This window comes from Schistocerca americana, chromosome 1 (assembly GCF_021461395.2).
Source record: "Schistocerca americana isolate TAMUIC-IGC-003095 chromosome 1, iqSchAmer2.1, whole genome shotgun sequence".
NCBI lineage: Eukaryota > Metazoa > Arthropoda > Insecta > Orthoptera > Acrididae > Schistocerca > Schistocerca americana.
In genome coordinates, this window is record NC_060119.1 from 404854563 (window position 1) to 404876346 (window position 21784).

General features: G+C 46.7%; 1 long non-coding RNA gene across 1 annotated transcript in view; it reads right to left on the bottom strand.

Annotated features, from left to right (window-relative positions):
* LOC124601923 overlaps positions 1-20851 on the bottom strand; it is an 83484-nt gene extending 62633 nt beyond the window's left edge. Inside the window, exons 1-2 of the long non-coding RNA XR_006978584.1 lie at positions 20320-20851; positions 14729-14851 (exon numbers count right to left, since the gene is read on the bottom strand). This is a non-coding gene — a long non-coding RNA (uncharacterized LOC124601923). The remainder of the gene's footprint in view (positions 1-14728; positions 14852-20319) is intronic.
* Between the last annotated feature and the right edge of the window lie 933 nt (positions 20852-21784).

Below are 21784 nucleotides of genomic sequence, written 5' to 3' on the forward strand. Positions count from 1 at the left end.
CCACGAGTTTTCCACGCGGTGGCGACGATTTCGGCGGCAGACCGTGGGGCGCTCGAGGAGGGGTAAGAGGACGGGGCGGGTCGCTTACCAGAGTAAAGTTTCCCTTCAGCAGCATTAGTTCGCAGCCTTTGCGGGCAACAAACTTCTTTGAGACAAAAACTGACGATGCGCCATAAATGATGCGCCTTCTCCTGCGATAACAGAGCCTGCCCGCGCTTCTACTCGCGATGTCGCGAGAGCATTGTTGCGCTCGTGTCACGCTCTGTTCCTCCTGTAGCTTGAGAATGAAACATCAGATTTCTGGGCACTAATTTAGGGACGCTGTCCCCGGTTTAGGATCAATATCTGCATCCTAGCGAGCTGGCGCAGTGGAGCAAGACGCCAGAATAACATTCAAGAGAAATGTTCAGCGATACGCTTCTAATAAACATTTTCCGTGATTCATTTCAAAGACTCCAAGAAAATGCTGGGCGTAATCTTTCATTACATAGTACACACAGATTTAAAAAGGGGCAGGAGTGTCATGCGGGCTATAACCTCAGTCCTCTCGCCCACCAAAGAACATTTTACCAAATGCGTTCATATTTTTATACATACTAATTTCTATATTTCGTAGCTAACTTTTGGACGGGAAAGTAGTCTTAGAAAATGACACCCGGCGTTTAACACAAAATACTTTTCGGCTGTTTGTCCCAGAGCAAGCCGACGACGATGGGCTTGCGACCTTACCGGCTGCAGGAAACATCCCTTATGGGGATGAAAGGCCACCGAACAACAAATCAGACGCGATTGGTGAGTGTATTATACGAAGTTTAGTAAGGAACTACGAAAAGGAAAGACTTTCCGCCATTAAAATAGTAAGAGGAAGACTGACTTTCCCGAACGTGGGCGGAAACGACTGAAGAAACAGTATCCCCTATCTACACGCTCGCACACCTCTTGTCTGGTGGACTTGGGTACGCAGTCGTAGTGCAAAGTTAAATAGTGGTGAATGCACATTTGTGTCGTATAATTAAGATGTAGTCAATCCGTTACATGATACATGTACTTCTCAATTTTTCGTACAAATTCTTTCTCTGAAATGCAGTTTCATGGAAGTTACGCTAAAGCAATGTACTACGCACGCATATAAACAAATGATTAACATCATTATATTAAAATATTTTATTACTATTATTTTTAAAATACTAGGCATCCGTTGCATCTCAGAAGTGTGTCTGACAGCAAGTTATAGGCGGAGACTGAGGTGCATAAAGGCGCTAGCTTATGCTGAAATGTGATCGACTAAACTACTTGACTAGTGCCGAGATTAACCACGAAGGAATGAATATATCTATGAGACAGCCCCGTGTCTCTTAGCTACAGCCTGGCGTTATCGCCTAGGCCTGGATAGCTTTCAACCCTATAGTAAGGCGGCGATAGATTGTGTAGATGCACAATTCCCAAAGACCGGGCGCAAATTCTGAAACTGGAGCCAAAAGCTTTCAGTCATTTACCGAAAGTGGTATGTTTTTAGAGACACATATGACAACGGCACTTATGTTCATTGAGTTACTATACTAATAAGCTAATTTTACGACCCTAAGCATTACTGCCACTCTCTCTATGAAAAACACCAGCTGCAACAGCTCTTGAAAGCAGTCATTTTCTGAATTTTTTGTGGAGCACAACTAAGCAAAGGCCAGCACGCACTAACAGAAAAATCTCGTAAAGAGACATCGCCCTTATGGACAGAATGTGAAGTTTCATTGTGTGTAACCTCATGTTTTCTAGCGTCTAGCACGCTGGCAGTAGGTCTCGGTAAAATTCTAAAAAGAGTTACTTAAAGAAAATTTTAGTGAAGAAGTGAAAGTGTGCAGAGCTCTACTTCTGCAGGTCAGCACAGCGCATGTGCACGACGATCCTCGCTCAGAAGAATTATTCCCTGACCGAGATATACACAGCTCTGATACCACTCGGTTAAGTGGTTAACGTTTATAATTTTCTTTACCGTCTCCACGACCACAGCCACCATCATCGTCCGTCTGTGATTTAATTCTCGCCGAAAGCTGCCTGTAGTTTCAAGAGACACTCAGATTGTTTGCGGAAAGCGTTGACCACGATTTCTGTGTGCAGGCAGCTACTCAGATGCATTCGCGTTGCTGGGCTCACCCCGTATCTGCCGCCGTTGCGCGGGTGGACAACTAGAAATTGACCAGGCTCTTCCGTTTCTTAGGCATCCATCCATTTTAATCAATTTTAGGAAAACTTTGCTATTATTGAGAGAGGAAAAACACTGTTGCCTATTTCCTAATCAGTTTCGTACGTTTTGCTGGAATTCATGTCGTTGTGTATGTTTTTACAGGTTGACACGGCAGAAAATATGGATTAGCCACGTAATCACCTGTATGGTTATAGGAAACTAGTGAGCCACCACAGTCAAACCGATCAGCGCTTACGTTTGAGGTGCTGTAACCGCCAGAGGCTTCTGGCGAACCTTTTCTAAATGGTGGCTTTGCGATGAAATGTGTTTGAAGTTGTTGCTTCCTGCGCTACTGGGGCACGATAATTTCAGTGGTGTGTTGCAGCTTTCCCCTAACTAGTTACTGCATTGATTCTTTGAGCCGGCCGCTGTGGCCGAGTGGTTCTAGGCGCTTCAGTCTGGAACCGCGCGACCGCTACGGTCGCAGGTTCGAATCCTGCCTAGGGCATGGATGTGTGTGATGTCCTTAGGTTAGTTAGGTTTAAGTAGTTCTAAGTTCTAGGGGACTGATGACCTCAGATGTTAACTCCCATAGTGCTCAGAGCCATTTGAACCATTTTTTTATTCTATGTTGTTAGGCTGGCATTTTTTATCTGGAGCGAGGAGATGGTAGCATAATGCAATCACGTACTAAATCTGTTAATAAACAGGCCGTGACATCCTAAGCCCACAGGCGTCACTGGATGCGGATATGGAGTGGCATGTGGTCAGCACACCGCTCTCCCGGCCGTATGTCAGTTTCCGTATTGGAATCGCTACTTGTCAATCTAATAGCTCCTCAGTTTGCCTCACAAGGGCTGAGTGCACGCCGCTTGCCGACAGCGCACGGCAGACCGGACGGTCACCCATCCAAGTGCTAGCGCAGCGCGACAGCGCTTAACTTCTGCGATCTGCCGGGAACCGGTGGTATCACTGCGGCAAGGCCGCTCGCTAAACCAACTGTTAGCAAGGATTCATTATTTTTTGATTGATTTGATAAACTTGAAGCAATCTGTAATTCTCGACTGGTGCCGGCCGTTGTGACCGAGTGGTTCTAGGCGCTTCAGTCGCGAACCGCGCTGCTGCTACGGGCATGGATGTGTGTGATGTCCTTCGGTTAGTTAGGATTAAGTAGTTCTAAGTCCAAGGGACTGATGATCACAGCAAAAATTAGTGCGTAGAGGCATTTGAAGCACCCATAGTTACGACGAGATACAGGCAGGGAAGAGAGAGACAGAGAGAGAGATGGAAATGTTGACCACACACCAGCTTAGACAAAAGCGTCCGTAAAAAATGGGTATAAGAACAATGGAGTGCAGTTAATAGGCCAACGTCCTAGATCACATGTATGGTAAAATTGTAAGTCGTCTGAGTAGTGTTCAACATATACCCTAGCTTACTGTATCTGACGAGGTATCTTTCCAGTCAGTTCCAGATCCCGTTAATCAGTCAAGTACTTCTAAAAACATCGGTTATAAACGTTTCTCTCATACGTATATAGCAGGCGAATCCTCATTGTAGGCTACTGTAACAATATCAACGTTCGACGGAAAAATATTCAGCATTTCAAAACACTCTAATTCCTACCTGCGTTTCTCACTCTATTGTTGCTCAGATGACAAGATTTCTTCAGTCTCGTTCACGTCAGCCGACCCCTTTATCGTAGTCAGATGTGCGATGACGTCCGCATTTATTACACACGCAGTTAGAGGCGACAATGGTTCGCGTTATTTGGTGGGACTCCAAGAATGACGCATCAACAAAAATTGCTATTCACGTGACGTATGGGCGCCGTCACTTGAGCTCAATTCGCATCTAATTCTAGGAGTTATCTCGTATGACGTTATCTAAACAATCAGCGTACAGTTTTTACAAGGACATCACTGAAGCACATGTTTAGTCTTAATAATACTTCTAACCAGCATATCGTTAGTAAAAGATCACGTATTAAAAAAGAAAAGTAGTGGAGCGTCAACCGGAGCAAAGTATTTCTTGGATCTGAGAAACCCAATGCCACAGTAAGCGTCGTAAGTCTTTGTCGTACTTAGCCACCATAGGATCCAGAGATAACTGCTCAGGCATGGGAGTTTTGATATTTTTTTTTAATTCCTGTAAAATTTTGTACAGAATTGGAGAAAGGAATGCAATTTGTTGTGTCTAATATTAGAGCAGTCCGCCTGGGGATTTCTGTCTAAATCTTTCCTATCGTCTGTTACTTTCTTCTTACAACGTAGTAACATTTGGCATCCCTTTCCAAAAGTTACTTTGTGCGTCATATGTGTTTCTAGCTAACAGCAGTTATGCAAATAAAGCGAGGATAAAACCTGAGAAAAGCTGCAGAAAAAGACCATAGACCATGTTGGTGGCTTTGTTTCTACTTTTTAGGAGCAAATGAACCGCCGTAGTTACCGAGATGGTAGGTCTCCCCGTAATGTTAATAAATAAGCAAATCTCTTGCTTGGGTTCATTCAGAGTCAACGTGAAGATTCCCCGTCATCTCGGTGACGATATTCTTCTTTCTCTTTTTAATGACACTATGTAGCCCATCTCTTTGAGATGGCACCTTCCCATCCAGTCTAGATGACGCAGCGTTAAGGCACTAGACCCAGGTGCCTGTCCAAACACTCAGGTTTTCCTTGGTTTGAAATGATAATTAAATAGATACCCTAGCTGGAAACAGGCGTTGATATACATCAACGGGGACATGTTGAAAATGAGTGCCCCGATCGGGACTCGAACGCTGGATCTCCTGCTTACATGGCAGACGCTCTATCCACCTGAGCCACCGAGAGTTTAGAGCATACTGCGTCTGCAAGGACTTATCCCTTCCACGCTCCCCGTGATACCCACATTCCCAACATGTCCACACCACTACATTCACAGTGCGCCTAATAGATGTTTGCCCACCACATCCCTGGTTCCCCTAAATCTTTTGTTTTGCTTTGAAAAGTACCTGACTATGAATCTGAGCTTGTGCTCCTTTAATATTTCTAAAATTTAGAGAACCTCTCTCACACCGGCCTGATTTAGCTTCACTGATCAGGATAGTAAAAACATGCGTATATTAAGGGAATTTTCATTGACAAAGCAGACTTATCACATTCACACAGTTCAATACTGTTCTGTCCCGATTAAATTAAGCTTAACTTAAATTCCATAAGGCAGTGAAGCAATTTCGAAGTCTCGGTGCGACGAAAATTGTCAGTCGATCTCCTGGAAACATTTGTAATAATTATTAACTTTCGGTGATCACATGGGGAAGATCGGAGATCTGCTGGTAAGACCGTGTTAGCCTTTTTATTTGAAGTAACTGGATATCTTGAGCATTAAAAACGGCAGGTTGGTCCAGTGTAAATCAGACGTTCCCCACTGATCCCGTGCAACACAACGTAGTAAGCAGACACTGTCAATAATAATAATCCGTTAAATAATACGCGAACACACTTACTTTAGTTTAGTTCATGTATTAAATTCCTTCTCATACAGAATCTCATCAAGATGGCGACTCGCTCAACAATACATACGTATAGATCCTTCTTTTACGACTAATCGGCAAGAAGTTTTTATTCTTTTCATAAGAGAAAACATAGATAGCAGAGAAGCTATTCCATGGAGTAAATGGACGCTCCAAGGAATAATTGGGCTTGAAACTACTTTGCATTGATAATCGGTAAGATAAGAAGAGATATTTCGAGATATATACTGAGTTATATAATTTCTAAAATTTCTGAAAATATCGCGGAGAGACCGCTGCAAGAGACATTACACTCCGTCTCCAATGAGGTCGACGTCGACGGGACATTAAACCTCGAATCAGTTTTCGGCAACTCGCAAGGTCAGGGCAAACGGAAATGTATCTCATAACGAGTCGCATCTCCGTGTGCTACACGTTGCCGCGCAGCTGCAGTTCCTGGGACGTCTTCCCCGCTCTTTGTGGCCCACTGGACAGAGCGGACCGGTTCCGGAGCACCGGTCGCAGCAGCCCTGCTACACATCTCGGGCCGTGAGAAAATGGACCTGCGCGGCCGGTCCAGGCGCGAACCTGTCGTCCGGCCATCTCTCCGCTCCCGCCAAGCAGAGCACAAAAAAGTGTTTGCCATGCAAGTGCCGGCGGCCAGAGATGGCCCCGGGACGCAATTTATGTGCGCCCGTATCTGGAATTACGTTACCGGCGGTCGCGCCACGCCGTATCCTTGGCTGTAATGCTATTATCGGACGGCGTGGCGCGCCCCACGCAGCCGCAACCGCGCTTCATAAACACAAGACAGTCGCTCGGCGCCGCGCATGCGCGGGGATCATCAGGCAGCGCCGACTTCGCGCGTCCCGCCCGTCTTCCGCAGCAGCGCCTTCGGCTCCCCAGGGAAGCACGAGACTGCTTCGCCATAGGTTGACTTTTGGGCCGATGTGATTATTTGTCGTTCCGATCACAGAACAAATAATCGATCTCTTGAGCTCTCACTTCCAGAGTGCTGAAACTGATCTTTCATTTTTCTGCTCGTAAGTGCTCAGTCTCTCGTTACTATACAGGGTGTCCCAAGAAGAACGATCAATATTGAGAGATATAAGAGAAACGATAACTCCAGCTAAAAAGAGTCCAGTAAAAATGGGTTCTAAAAAGCATACCCTAAGAGGTGTGAGCATTCGTTTCTTTTCGCTTGTGTGAAACACGTCTTTTCTACCGAACAATTGCTCATAGCTGAAGCATTTTAGAGCCCGTATTTACCAGACAACTTCTTGTTAGCACGCTGGGCTCGCATTCGGGAGGATGACGGCTCAAACCCGCATCTGGCCATCCTGATTTAGGTTTTCCGTAATTTCCCTAAATCGGTTCAGGTAAACGCTCGGACGCTTCCTTTGAAAAGGGCACGCTTCCTTCCTGCATGCTTCCCTAACCCTACAGGTGACCTCGCTGTTTCCCTCGAATCAACCAACCAACGTTTTTCTTGTTTGGGCCGGCAGCGGTGGGCGAGCGGTTCAAGGCCCTTCAGTTCGGAGCCGCGTGACCGCTACGGTCGCAGGTTCGAAATCTGCCTCGGGCATGGATCTATGTGGTGTCCTTAGGTTTGTTAGGTTTAAGTAGTTCTAAGTTCTAGGGGGCTGATGACCTCAGATGTTAAGTCCCACAGTGCTCAGAGCCATTTGAACCATTTTTGAACCAGTTATAGGAGGACCTATAGTTTCACGTGGCCTCCGAATCACGATGCTATTTGGTATTTCCTACATTAAAAAACACTGGAAGAGTGGAGTGCACTTACAGAAAGTAAGTATTCAGGCCGACTGCACCTTTGGAGGAGTAAGCTTGAGTGTCTCATCGACAACGAGATGTTTAGAGACAGTCCCGTTATAGGGCAGGGTAGGGAAGAAAATCGGCCTTGCCCTATCGAAGGAACTATCCACACATTCTCCTTATACGATGGCGGCTCACGCAGCCGTTAATTTCCTCCACTGAAAGTTAATTCTCCGCCCAGAGGAATGTTGCTTAGTGATTGTTTCACTCCTAGCCCTTCTCCAAGCAAAATTTCAAAATGTTTCACATGTAATGATGCAACTTCATCACGAAACTCACTGTTCTGTACAGTATCGTTAGTATTAGAATCATACGCATTCACCACTAAATTAAGTGAAACACCAGACTTCCAAAAATACGTCAGCTACTTTTATTGGCTCTGCAAAGGGCGTCCCAGGAGGAATGGTCAGTATTCACAAATACGAGAGGAACGATAATTCGAAGCAAAAAAGTCTAGTAAACATGAGCCCAAAATGCGTATCTTAATAGCTATGAGCACTGTTCCTTCGACGCTGTGAAACAAATCTCTCCCACTGGAAACTCTTTGATTTCCATGATTTGTTACAGGGTAATGTGGACCCAAACAAGAAAAAAATGGTTTAAGTGGCTCTGAGCACTATGGGACTCAGCATCCGAGGTCATCAGTCCCCTAGACTTATAACTACTTAAACCTAACTAACCTAAAGACAGCACACACATCCAAGCCCGAGGCAGGATTCGAACCTGCGACCGCAGCAGCAGTGCGGCTCCGGACTGCAGCGCCTAGAACCGCTCGGCCACAACTCCCGGCAACAGCCTAACAGTCCTCGAGACGTTGAAAGTTATAAAAGAGAAATTAAACATGTGCTCATCAGTTTCCGACATACACATAGTAGAATTATGGCTGATACAACAATACTAGAGAGCATACAACGAAAAATACAAAACACTTTTTGAGTATTTACGGAACCTCCTGTAACACATGTATTCGCTTTATAGTTTACTGTATAGTGCTTATTGCATTCTCGCCAGAGCTACAAAAATCGTCAATTCTTTTGATCACGTCAGGCGCAATTTGGAGTGTTGAATACGTTCCACGTTCAGTAAGACTGGCTGGCAACTTAATTGGCTACAACAGGCCCAGAATACACGTCCACAAGAGCGACAACCACTGTCTGGTAGATTATGCGGTTCCCATGAGCTGACTAGCGGAGCTGGGTCAGCTTCGTATTTGGTAACAAAGCAGCTGTTGAGCCGTACCACAGTTACCAAACCATCACTATGTAAACGCTGCTTAAAGTAGTTCTCCTCTGTGAGCTATGTGTATCACCTACACGATACTTTAAATTCACATACGTGAAGATAATCGGCTGTTCAGTAACACATGAATGGAAGCAATGGATTCTTCGTATGGCTCTCTCAGGCAATACCCTAAAGAGACCTCTGAAAGTTATCCCGAGAACTGCGCTTCGACATTACATAATATATCACCTCCTTTTCTTCACTTTAAATGCTTCTTTTTTGTGTTCTACACCGTTTTCGTCCTTCAAAGTTACAGTTTTACAAACGTGTTACTGCAACATTGCTTTGTCTTAGGAATCACATTATATCGGTTTAGTGAGTAACAACTGCAATATTCTTCGAAGGATAACATTAACATCACAAAAATTCTGTTACCCTTTGAAGATGCATCGAAAGTCATTCAATAATTATTGTCCTCTCGGTGGAGTAGGTATAGTCTAATATAGTCACTCTTTCACTTAAAGCCTGAAGCGGAATAGTAATTTAAAATAGCTACACCAAAGGAAAGTGAAATATCGGCACCTCCAGAGTGATGAAAACAAGTGGCGAGTCGTAAATATAATATGGACATTTGCGGACAATGTTCTTTTTAACTGAAGGATCCGATCGCGCCTCTTTGTTAGTGGAACTATTCAGTCTGCTAATACATGTGTCCTATTTTTCAATGTGCTGTATTGTTTCTATAAGAATGATGGTTGGAGAAGACTAGAGGATATTAAAATGGCAGCTGCAGGATGCTGAACGTCATTCAGTCGTTTGCCGCTACAAACTGACAAACTGAGAGTTCCTGATGTATGCCGCGTACAGAGCCGTCTCGGAAGAGAACGTAGTCGAATGCTGATTACAACCCATCCAGGACTACGACGAGGTCCATAGCTCACTGACTGGCTGTCATATCGGGCAAGCGCACGAGCGAGGTGGTGCAGTGGTTAGCACGCTGGATTTGAAGTCGGGAAGACGACGGTTCAAACACCGTGCGGACATCCTGATTCAGGTGTTCCGTGATTTCCCTAAAGCACTCCAGTCAGACGCTGGAAGTTTCCTTTGAAAGGGCACGGCCGATTTCCTTCCCTATCTCTGAAATCATCCCAGCTTGTTCTCCGTCTCTAATGACCTCGATGTCGATATCTTCCTTCCTTCCTTCACCTTCGGGGAAGCGCGACCGGCGACGCTAGTATGCAACTGCTGTACTACGCCGTAAGAAAGCACCAAAAGTTATTTTAGGAAAGTAAAACACTGTGGGCTGGAATGTAACAAACCTGTCAAGCAAATGAAAATGTGTTTTACCGTGGTGGAGCGATGAACCAGAAAGAATAAAACTCTTTAAAGCACTTTCATTAAGGGCGTACACACATCCTGAAGACGAAAGGGAATTCACCGAAGAATCAGATAGGAGAACGCGAGACGTAATATAAAATTAGACTACTTGTGAAAGCAAACAAAACCATAAAAAACAGATGGGATGAAAGGAGTAAGTGCGAGACGAGAGAGAGAGAGATGGCGTGGTAAGTAGACGCGCAGAGCGCCAGAGGAGGACGGAGAGTAAGCGGGCGACAAAGACAGAGAGCGACGCCTCGGGAAGCGGGCCGGCGGCGTGGCGGGGAGAGGGGGAAACGGAGGGAGCGCGCCGCACGAGGAGAAGCCGAAGATGGGGAGAGGAGGACTGAAATAAGATGTATACCGCGAAGAGGGGCCGGCGCGGGGGAGGAGTGAGGCAGCGGGCAGGCGCGGGGGTCTGCGGGGGCGGCAAGTGACTCACGCGGAGGGAAGCGCCTCGGCCGGAGGGCGGCGCAGCGGGGCGGCGGGTCCGAGTTCGAGACCCAAGAGCTGCGCAGGTGCCGGCGGCAGGGGCGGCCAACTTGGTACTTAACTGAGCGGCGCCCTGCAGCAGGCCGCCGCCCCCGCCTGCACACCCGCTGCTGAATAATTCAGCGGCGGCGGCGGCGGTGGCCGGTAATGCTGCCCGGTTCAAATCCCTCCCCGCCCTGCTGGGAATTCCGATTCGCCTCTCTGGGCCCCCCGGGTCGGCGCTGATAAACGGCACCGTTACCGAGCCAGACCGCCGCCCCCTCCTCCCGGCCCGCAGGTCGCCCCATCCCACGAAACAAAACACTTTCGGTTTGCTCTTAGGATGCACGGAGCATGGTCTAAATAATGGAAACAGGGCGTTAGTGGCGAAAGAAACTTTCTTTTAATCTGGTACTTCCGAACGGGCTTTTATTGAGACAAGTTTTTACTGCCGTGATGTCTTACAAATTTGTCCCGAGTCCGCAGACTGATTTGATGCAAGTTTTCACGCTGGTTACCCTCTTCATCTCTAAATAACTATTGCAAACTTCATCCATTTGAACCTGCCTGCTGTATTCATGTCTTGACTCCCTCTGCAGTTTTTACTCCATACACTTCCTTGCAGTACCAAACTGATGATTCCATTATGCCTCAGAATGTGTCGTACCAACCGAGCTCTTCTTTAAGTCAAGTTGTGTCGCACAACTCCTTGTTCCCCGCTTCGATTCACTACCTCCTCACCCGTTATTCTAACTACCCATCTAATTTGCAACATTTTCGCCTAATACCACATTTCTAAAACTTATAGTCTTGTGTTGTTTGAATTGCTTACTGTCCACGTTTCACTTCCGTACAAGGGTACAACCCTGACAAGTACCTTCAGAATTGATTCCCAAAAACTTCAAATTTCTCTTTTTCAGTAACGGTACCATCCAAACAGCAAAACTCGTGCAGTACTTTGAATGTCTCACACACTAGTCCAATTCTATCAGCATCACCTTATTTAACTCGACTACGTTCCATTACAGTCCGCCCCCGGTAGCCGGCACGGTAGGTCAGCGTGTTCGGTCAGAGGGTTTAGCTACCCTCTGTAATAAAAAAAAAAGCTGAGTGAACGGACTGACGAACTACCTGAACGAGTGTCATCGGACGTCCGCCACGAACAAAGCCGACGAACAATATAGAACAGCCGGCACGGTAGCTCAGCGTGTTCGATCAGAGGGTTAGCTGTCCTATGTAATAAAAAACTGAGTTAATGGATCAACAACGAACTTAAAAGGGTGTCTTACGACGTCCGCCCCGATTAGATGCAACGACTGAGTGGTCAGCGCGACAGACTGCCAATCCTAAGGGCCCGGATTCGATTTCCGGCTGGGTCGGAGATTTTCTCCGCTCAGGGACTGGGTGTTGTGTTGTCCTAATCATCATCATTTCATCCCCGCGCAAGTCGCCGAAGTGGCGTCAAATCGAAAGACTTGCACCAGGCGAGCGGTCTACCCGACGGGAGGCCCTCGTCACACGACATTTTTTTTTTAATTTCATCACTGTTGTTTTACCGTTGTTGACGTTAATCTTACAACCTCTTTTCAAGACACTAACCATTCCATTCAATTCCTCTTGCATGTCCTTTGGCGTCTCTGACAGAATTACAGTGTCATAGAGGCGATGTACCAGCGAGAATATTGGCATTTTTACTAAGCGACTGAAGTCAATTTCTATTCTCGGCCTTTGAAGACCAGTTCGTAATTTGCACAAGTGGTGATAAACCTAGTATGGGAAGTATAAACGGAATATATTTCTGCAGTTCTTACTAAATCTTGTATTCATTACTTCTTTCTTAGCTGTCCGTTCTACCCACCTAATCTTTGTCATAAAAGTTTCTTGAAGGTACGCAGACACTTCCAGAAATTTTATATGAGTTTTACTGTGCAATATTTGACGTTGATCGTTTAAGAATCGCGACATACAATAAGTCTCGTACGAAATGGCGAATATAACACATATTTACAGAGCGCAGGCTACCGGGGCGTCTTTGCGTGGATTAGTTGTTACGGTGACTGTCGTGTTCTTTAGTATTTCCCCTGTACAGGGTGGGAGAATATGTGTGATGTTGTTGTTGTGGTCTTCAGTCCTGAGACTGATTTGATGCAGCTCTCCATGCTACTCTATCCTGTGCAAGCTACTTCATCTCCCAGTACCTACTGCAATCTACATCCTTCTGAATCTGCTTAGTGTATTCATCTCTTGGTCTCCCCCTATGATTTTTACCCTCCACGCTGCCCTCAAATACTAAATTGGTGATCCCTTGATGCCTCAGAACATGTCCTACCAACCGATCCCTTCTTCTGGTCAAGTTGTGCCACAAACTTCTCTTCTCCCCAATCCTATTCAATACTTCCTCATTAGTTATGTGATCTACCCACCTAATCTTCAGCATTCTTCTGTGGCACCACATTTCGAAAGCTTCTATTCTCTTCTTGTCCAAACTATTTATCGTCCATGTTTCACTCCCATACATGGCTACACTCCATACAACTGCTTTCAGAAATGACTTCCTGACATTTAAATCTATACTCGATGTTAACAAATTTCTCCTCTTCAGAAATGCTTTCCTTGCCATTGCCAGTCTACATTTTATATCCTCTCTACTTCGACCAACATCAGTTACTTTGCTCCCCAAATAGCAATACTCCTTTACTACTTTAAGTGTCTCATTTCCTAATCTAATTTCCTCAGCATCACCCGACTTAATTCGACTACATTCCATTATCCTCGTTTTGCTTTTGTTGATGTTCATCTTATATCCTCCTTTCAAGACGCTATCCATTCCATTCAACTGCTGTGACATGTGTGATAGCTGAGGTAAAACTGAAGGACGTGTAGCGTTTAACGTTTCGTCGCGACGAAGTCGTTAGAGATGGGTGAAACGATGTTGTGGTACCAGAATGAATCTTTCATCCTACAGCGGAGTTCGTGCTGTTTCTGAAACCTGCTGTCGGGTTCAAACTGTGCGCCAGAATGTGACTAAACGCGGAATTTTAGAAGTTTCAGTGACCTGTTACTCTATAGCTCATACTGCTCTACTTAAAAGACAATATATTTCTAAGAAGTAAATAATCACAGGACCTTAGCTTAGGAAATATAAGAGTTTCGGCAAAAGAATTTGTTAGCAGAATGTCATGCTGCCCATTTATTAACTTACTGAATAGGTCACTGGGAATCAAACCACATCCGTCGGCCAAACCAACACCCTTCCCTCAAGAGGCGGCACGGTGGTAAATGCACTAGCTTTATATTCGGTAGGACGACCGTTACACAAATCTCCGGCCTCAAAAACTGATTCGCGTTTTAATGGTTTACCCATAAATTGCCTCAAACCAACGCTGAGCTTCTTGCTTGAATATGGTGACGGCCAGTTCCTTTTCCACCCGCGTGCAACTAGTCTGCTCTGAGAAGTAACGTCCATAGGACGGCATACCAGAGCATCCTTATTTCAGTACCACCCGCGGAGGTATGAAGTGTTGCCTTTTGAGCTATTCGTGACATATATGACTCCCTGTCACAATTAGTACAACCTGCTATACTATGAGACGCGCCATAATATCTTCACAGTGAGGACTACTACTGGTGCCATTACTGCTGCTTGGAGTTACTGAGCGAATTTAAGAGACTAACAATCAGTTCCTTTTAGTGTTGTCGTAGTTACTCGGCATCGAACGACAGCTCTGTTTTATAAAGTGATTTACCGCATCCACATTCCTAAATGTTGATAAAGAAGCCTTAGTTCCCATGCTACACTTAAACTAGTAACTGTCTTAAAACGTGGTTCAAAAACATGATTTTTTATGTCACCAACTGCTGTACCTTCCCGCTTACTGGGCCATGCTGATTAGAAAAGAACTTTAGTCCCGCGGTGGGACAAGCAACTGAAATCGTCAAGGAAGCTACTACATATCTGGCAATACTTCCACTGACTGCGATAAAATATTAAATATATATTACAACTGAAGTAATAAAACCAAGGAAACTTGTAGGATGCCAATGAATAACACAAAATTCCCTATCTTAATCACAGAGTACCAAGTGACAAAAAGTTTCTGTCATTCTGGCATCAGTTTAGATAAATCTACAGCCGAGGCTAACCGCCGTACCTCAGTTCCTGGCCTTGTAGAGCCAGCATTATCTGCACAGCTTCTGCAGAGCACCGAACGCTCCTTGGAGCTGCAGCGTCCGGTTCTCTTCCGTTACATCACCCACACGTATCGCCGCATCACCTGCAGGACAGAAAAAAATGTCTGAAAGTCATGGAGCATACGATTCATTTCTCTTTGGATTAATGCATATTTCCTTGACCGCAGCTAACTAGTGGCGAGCATTATTTAAATAAAACGGTAGCAAGTACGAAGGATAAATGAAAAAGTTTTATTGAATGTTTAGTCAATTCGTTGATGTACAACTATCTTGCACTGTTCGCAACTGTTTTTCCATCATTGCTCTGGAAATGATATTGCACGGAAACATAGCAAAGAATTCCGCCTCTGGCGTGACAGACTTGCATATGACAGGAATCAAAATCATTAACAATTAAACTTCATCCCCTGGTATATCAGAGTATATGTTCAGCAACACATTAGAACACAAGTAGACAAATGTCCGACATTTACATTTTATTTTCACCATCACTGCAATTTCAGGCAAGTAGCTAAGTAATTATAATCCACATACATTTGCTACAGTTCAAATCGGGACCATGTTAAAATTTTTACCGTTTAAACGTTCACGGAGTCTGTGCAAAAAGGAAAAGCTACAGTGAGTGAAGCTGTTAATTCGTAATCAGAAGGAACAAATTCAGGTTTACCACGGTTTTGTATCGTTGTCCATGAGACTCGATGGACTGTTTCAAATGGTTCAAATGGCTCTGAGCACTATGGGACTTAACAGCTGAGGTCATCCGTCCCCTAGAACTTAGAACTACTTAAACCTAACTAACCTAAGGACATCACACACATCCACGCCCGAGGTAGAATTCTAACCTGCGACCGTAGCGGTCGCGCGGTTCCGGTCTGTAGCGTCTAGCGCGCAGTCCGGAAACGCGCGACTGCTACGGTCGCAGGTTCGAATCCTGCCTCGGGCATGGATGTGTGTGATGTCTTTAGGTTAGTTAGGTTTAAGTAGTTCTAAGTTCTAGGGGACTGATGACCACAGATGTTAAGTCCCATAGTGCTCAGAGCCATTTGAACCATTTTTTTGTAGTGTCTAGAACCACACGGCCACTAGGGCCGGCCCTGGACTGTTTCCTTCAGAACTACAGAACTTGGTCTTTTACTTTCTCGTTGACATCTACCTATTGGTCTGATCGTGGCTGCCTCGTTATCGGAGCAGTATTAAAAGGTGATCAAGAACGATTCGTTCACGTATCTGGAATGCTAAGCACTGCTTCATAATTTTTTTTATTTTTTTTTTGAGAAGATGTGCTCTCAGAAGGAATATTTCACTCTTCCTAGGATTCTACGCTATTCTGAAACTCCCTAGCAAATGAAAACTGTGGAGCTGACCGGCATTCGTACTCGGAACCTCACCACTGGCGGGTGATGCTCTTAGCGGCTGCGCTGCCCAAGCATCGACTGACGATTTGTCCTCACCGCTTTATTTCCGTCAATAACTCTCTCCTGCATCCGAAAATTAACAAAAAATTTGCTGCATATCTTGCACGACTAGCGTACCTGTAACAAGGAATATTATCAAGAAATGACTTAGGCGCAGCCTAGAGGATTTGGAAGTACGAAAGACTTAAAGCTGTATGGGGACAGGGATAGGGTTATCATGCCTGGATACCTCGTTCGGTAAGAGCATAGCCCGCTAAAGGTACGTTTTCCGGTTCGAGTGCAAGTCCAACTTATCTGCTGAGAAGCTTCAAGATAAATTTTGTGTCGGTTCAGCTTCAGTCTTTCTGCTATTTCGTTGGTTTGTTGTCCCGTAGAAACAGAAACCTTACACCACAGCTGGAGCACTATCGACAACGTCACTTAAACGGTGTAGTTACGCTACTGTTGTAGAAGGTAAAAATTGATATGCACGGGTCAGTAACATGCCTATGTATAAGAATGAGGGAGAAATGTGAATTGGGTGTAAGAGAGGTGCGTTTTGCACGTCATCGGGACGGCCGCCTCCCCGGCGGGTATAATCAGGCGGCGGGTAGGCTGGCCAACTTGGGAGGCGGGCATCGCCATTCGGCGCGCCTCTGCAATTCTCGTCGCGAGTCCGGCGCGGCCGTGGGCCGTGGGCCGTGGGCTTTGTGAGGAGCTGCGCAACTCCCGTGGCGTCACGTAGCGGCGGGCCGCGACGCCCGCGGCATACCGAGCAGCGCCTCGCCGATACCCAGCCGTAGCCTCTGCTGCGCCCTGCCAATGGCAGCTGCCCGCCGCCGTGGCCGCCGCTATCTCACCGGACGGCCTCTACTGGGCTGTGTGCGGCAACTTACCACTGCACCCCGCTTCCGACGCCACAGAAGCGAAATATCTCAGGACTGAAGAAGATGGCAGAGAAAGAGACCGAAACGAACTCTGCTCATCCACACTGGCGGTGTAGAGACTAACAACCTGGCCAAATAGCAGCCCTCGTTAGCACACCGTTTCCAGGATTCGGGAAAGCGCGTCCTACGGAATAATGACGAGTGCCGGTGTGCCCGCCAGTCGAGATATTGTTTTTAGGCGCTTTGTCACATCCGACTAGGTGAACACCGGGCTGGTACTCATATCGTTCCGCCCCTGTTACCAGGTTCGCAAGCATGTAGAAAACGTTCGCATGCCTTTACATGGGATAACATTACGGAGCAGAGAACTGGAGTGCACAGCTTCTGACCTGGTGGAGGGGCGGAGGCGAGGGGTGATCCGGAAAAAGTGCATCCGGACATCCACTACCACTCACATTGCCAAATCCAATATTAACAAGCCCACCCGTGAAGATACTGGACAAAGACCAGGCAAAGGTAGAAGATGTAAAGATCAACCGAAACGTGTAAACTTTTCGCCGGCCGGTGTGGCACAGCGGTTCTAGGCACTACAGTCTGGAACCGCGCGACCGCTACGGTCACAGGTTCGAATCCTGCCTCGTGCATGGATGTGTGTGATGTCCTTAGGTTAGTTAGGTTTAAGTAGTTCTAAGTTCTAGGGAACTGATGACCTAAGAAGTTAAGTCCCATTGTGCTCAGAGCCATTTGAACCATTTTTTGTAAAGTTTTCTATGCACATTACGTGCTAGAACGGACGGTGACGAACTTGTCTTGGGCAGTAAGATCGTTACATGCTGAGTACATGCCCGGATAGGGCAACTTTGGCGAAGCAAATCAACCTTGCTCTTTTCCACCGTCCCGAGATTCACCATAGCTGATTTAGTAGAGCCGGCCGCTGAGGCCGAGCGGTTCTAAGCGCTTCAGTCCGGAACCAAGCAGCTGCTACGGTCGCAGTTTCGAATCCTGCCTCGGGCATGGTTGTATGTGATGTCCTTAGGTTAGTTAGGTTTAAGTAGTTCTAAGTCTAGGGGGCTCATGACCTCTAATGTTAAGTCCCATTGTGCTTAGAGCCATTTTTTTGATTTAGTAGAACCACATAAGAACGTAAATTTGGGTGGTCGCCCTTGTCGAATGCGCGATTACTGCACCACTGCTCGATACGAACGATATTGACTGAGAAGAAGAACCAGTAAATTTAGCTCAGCTGTTAAACTCTGAACCTACTTTCAAGAGGAACGACATTTAATTCCCTATTCGGCCGTACTGATTTAGGTTACCGCAGTTTTCTAAAACATCTGTGTGAATGACGGGATGGTTCCTTAAACAAGGCGGTTGCATTTCCCGTCCATGCGCATTCCTAGCTTGTGATCTTTGTTTAATTATGACAAAGATTGCCGTCCTTGGTGGCCGAGTGGTTCTAGGCGCTACAGTCTGGAACCGCGCGACCGCTACGGTCGCACGTTCGAATCCTGCATCGGGCATGGATGTGTGTGTGACGTCCTTAGGTTAGTTAGGTTTACGTAGTTCTATGTTCTAGGGGACTGATGACCTCAGCAGTTAAGTCCCATAGTTCTCAGAGCCATTTGAACCATTTGTCAAAGATGATGGGAAATTAAATTACAACCGTAACCTGTAATAGTAATCACATTAATAATTTTCATTAAGAAGTGAGTGTTAACTAAACTTCTCGACGACAATGGCTCAAACGGTTCAAATGGCTCCGAGCGCTATGGGACTTAACATTCCAGGTCATCAGTCCCCTAGAACTTAGAACTACTTAAACCTAACTAACCTAAGGACATCACACACATCCATGCCCGAGGCAGGATTCGATCCTGCCCCCACAGCAGTAGCGCGGTTCCGGACTGAAGCGCCGAGAACTGCTCGGCCACCGTGGCCGGCTACGACAATGGTGTCATTACGGAACGAAAAAAGGAGATTAAAGACTAACATCCCACCGCCGACGAAGTCTTGTAGATGGAGCACAAGGTCGGACTATGGGAGGAAACGGAGGGACGTCCGTTGTCCCCTTTGAAAGGAACCAACCTGGCATTCGTCTTCAGTGATTTAGCGGAGTCACAAGTATGTGTGACACAAGAGCGACCGTCACGGAAATGTCCATAGACATGAACTTTCAGACCCGTGAAGATAGTTATCCGACAAAAGGGTAGTTACAAAGTTTGAAGAGCCAGTCTACCTAAAGTGTTTTACAAAGATGCATTGAAAATTCAAGGATAACAGGACTGGAAATTGAACCCACTCATTAACGAAATGTGTCGGTGAATTAACCACAGCCTGGCACTGTTTCGTTAACGATACCACGGACGCAAAACTGTTCGTCGAGAAAGTTGGAGAAATGAAGAGGAACGTGACTTCATTTCCTATACATCAACTACATCAAACAAGGAAAAACAAAATCAGGTAAACATTCAGGTAAGTGTGGACATATTGCAAACCTGCTGTAAGGAGAAAGTACAGAAAAAGCTTTACAACTTTTGATTGTCTTCCAATGCAGAAATGACGAGTGCAGTACAAGACGGACGATATGATTCTTATCGAAAGGTTTCGACAAAACGACGGAGCTAATTATCTAGAAATCCACATCTTTTCACTACTTAATATCAACTGAGAAATGCTGGTGAACTTGTTCAAAGTGATGAATGATGTTCGCCGAGATAACCGAGAAAGTTAAGAAATCGGGGAAAACTGCAGTAAAATTAGTACATGCGATCGATTGGAACTAAAATTTCAGCCGCAGTCGGTATCTGCGAGTTTTCTACATGATTCACCGGCCTATCGTTCCTCAGAGTTCACGAGGTCCGCAAGAATTGCAGCTCAGATCTTACTTGGTTCAAATGGCTCTGAGCACTACGTGACTTAACTTCTGAGGTCATCAGTCGCCTAGAACTTAGAACTAATTAAACCTAACTAGCCTAAGCACACCATAAACATCCATGCCAGAGGCAGGATTCGAACCTGCGAGCGTAGCGGTCGCTCGGCTCCAGAATGTAGCGCGTAGAACCGCATGGCCATTCCGGCCGGTACAACATCTTACTATGCGCCTTACAAACATGGTGGAACACACACATAAGAATGGTATGAATAAGTCGAAGAAATAGCACCTTATATCGATAAAATAGGGAAGCTTTTTGAGTAAAGTACATCCGATGTAATGTACTTCAGACAGATTACGGTAGTGCCGGGGAAACGATGCTCAGAGCAGATACCTACTCCGTTAATGCTCTTCTCCCAGCGCTTGTGGAACTCCGGAGCTGCAGTAGCATTCGACCACCGATGGCTACAGCCACACCAGCCCGGAAAATGAACTGCAGTACCTCTGGACGCATTCCAGACGGTGTGCACTTGTCGCTGCCGATACGGCCGCTCTATTCACCCTCAGGAAACTGGCGAGTCACATCCGAAGAATGTCGGTAGTTGCAGCCATCGACATGCCCGCGCTGGGTACGGGATGGATGCTGCGGCTCTCCCCGTCGTGTAGGACGAGCACCTCTGGAGCAGCCGTACCGACTGGACGGGACGCACTTGCAAGGATTACTGGCTCCAGTGGCGGCCACAGTCACTTCCCGCACCGGGAGATCGGACGCAGAAGCGCTGACCCCGCCGCTGACCCGAAGATGTCCCGTGTGGGAATGGGACCAGTCCCAGACGGTGACCCGGAGGCCGGGCGCGGGACGTCCCGCTCGGCGCGGCCAGCATCCGGCCGGCTCGCCTCCAGACCGGTCGCGGGCCCGGCCCAGCCGGCCTTGCGTCCGCGGCCGCACTGCTCGTGCGACAGGGCTGCCGAGCTGCGGGCCCCGGTTCGACCCCCGCGCGCGCGCTCGCAGCCCGCTGCTACGCGACGCAGCGCCGCATCGATCAGGCCGCAATTAGCGCTGCGGCTACGCACGCACGCACGCAGCTGCCCTGCTGACACCCTGTCCCTGCCACCAGCCCTGTCGCCCTGCACCTGGAACTGCGCCTAGTCCAGTAGAGCCTCTGTAACACAGCTCTGCTGGATGCGACATCGGGGCAGCTATTTACACCGTTCTAGTACTGTTATGTTCGAAATACCTATCTGGCTGTCGATTAGCATGTAAAAACTTATGTCGCCAAATACACTACCGGCCATTAAAATTACTACAACAAGAAGAAATGCAGATGGTAAACGGGTATTCATTGGACAAATATATTATACCAGAACTGACATGTGATTACATGTTCACGCAATTTGGGTGCATAGAACCTGAGAAATCAGTACCCAGAACAACCACCTCTGGCCGTAATAATGGCCTTGATACGCCTGGGCATTGAGTCAAACAGAGCTTGGACGGCGTGTACAGGTACCGCTGCCCATGCAGCTTCAACACGATACCACAGTTCATCAAGAGTAGTGACTGGCGTATTGTGACGAGCCAGTTGCTCGGCCACCATTGACTAGACGTTTTCAATTGGTGAGAGATCTGGAGAATGTGCTGGCCAGGGCAGCAGTCGAACATTTTCTGTACCCACAAAGACCCGTACAGGACGTGCAACATGCGGTCGTGCACTATACTGCTGAAATGTAGGGTTTCGCAGGGATCGAAGGAAGGGTAGAGCCACGGGTCGTAACACATCTGAAATGTAACGTGCACTGTTCAAAGTGCGTCAGTGCGAACAAGAAGTGACCGAGACGTGTAACCAATGGGAACCCATACCG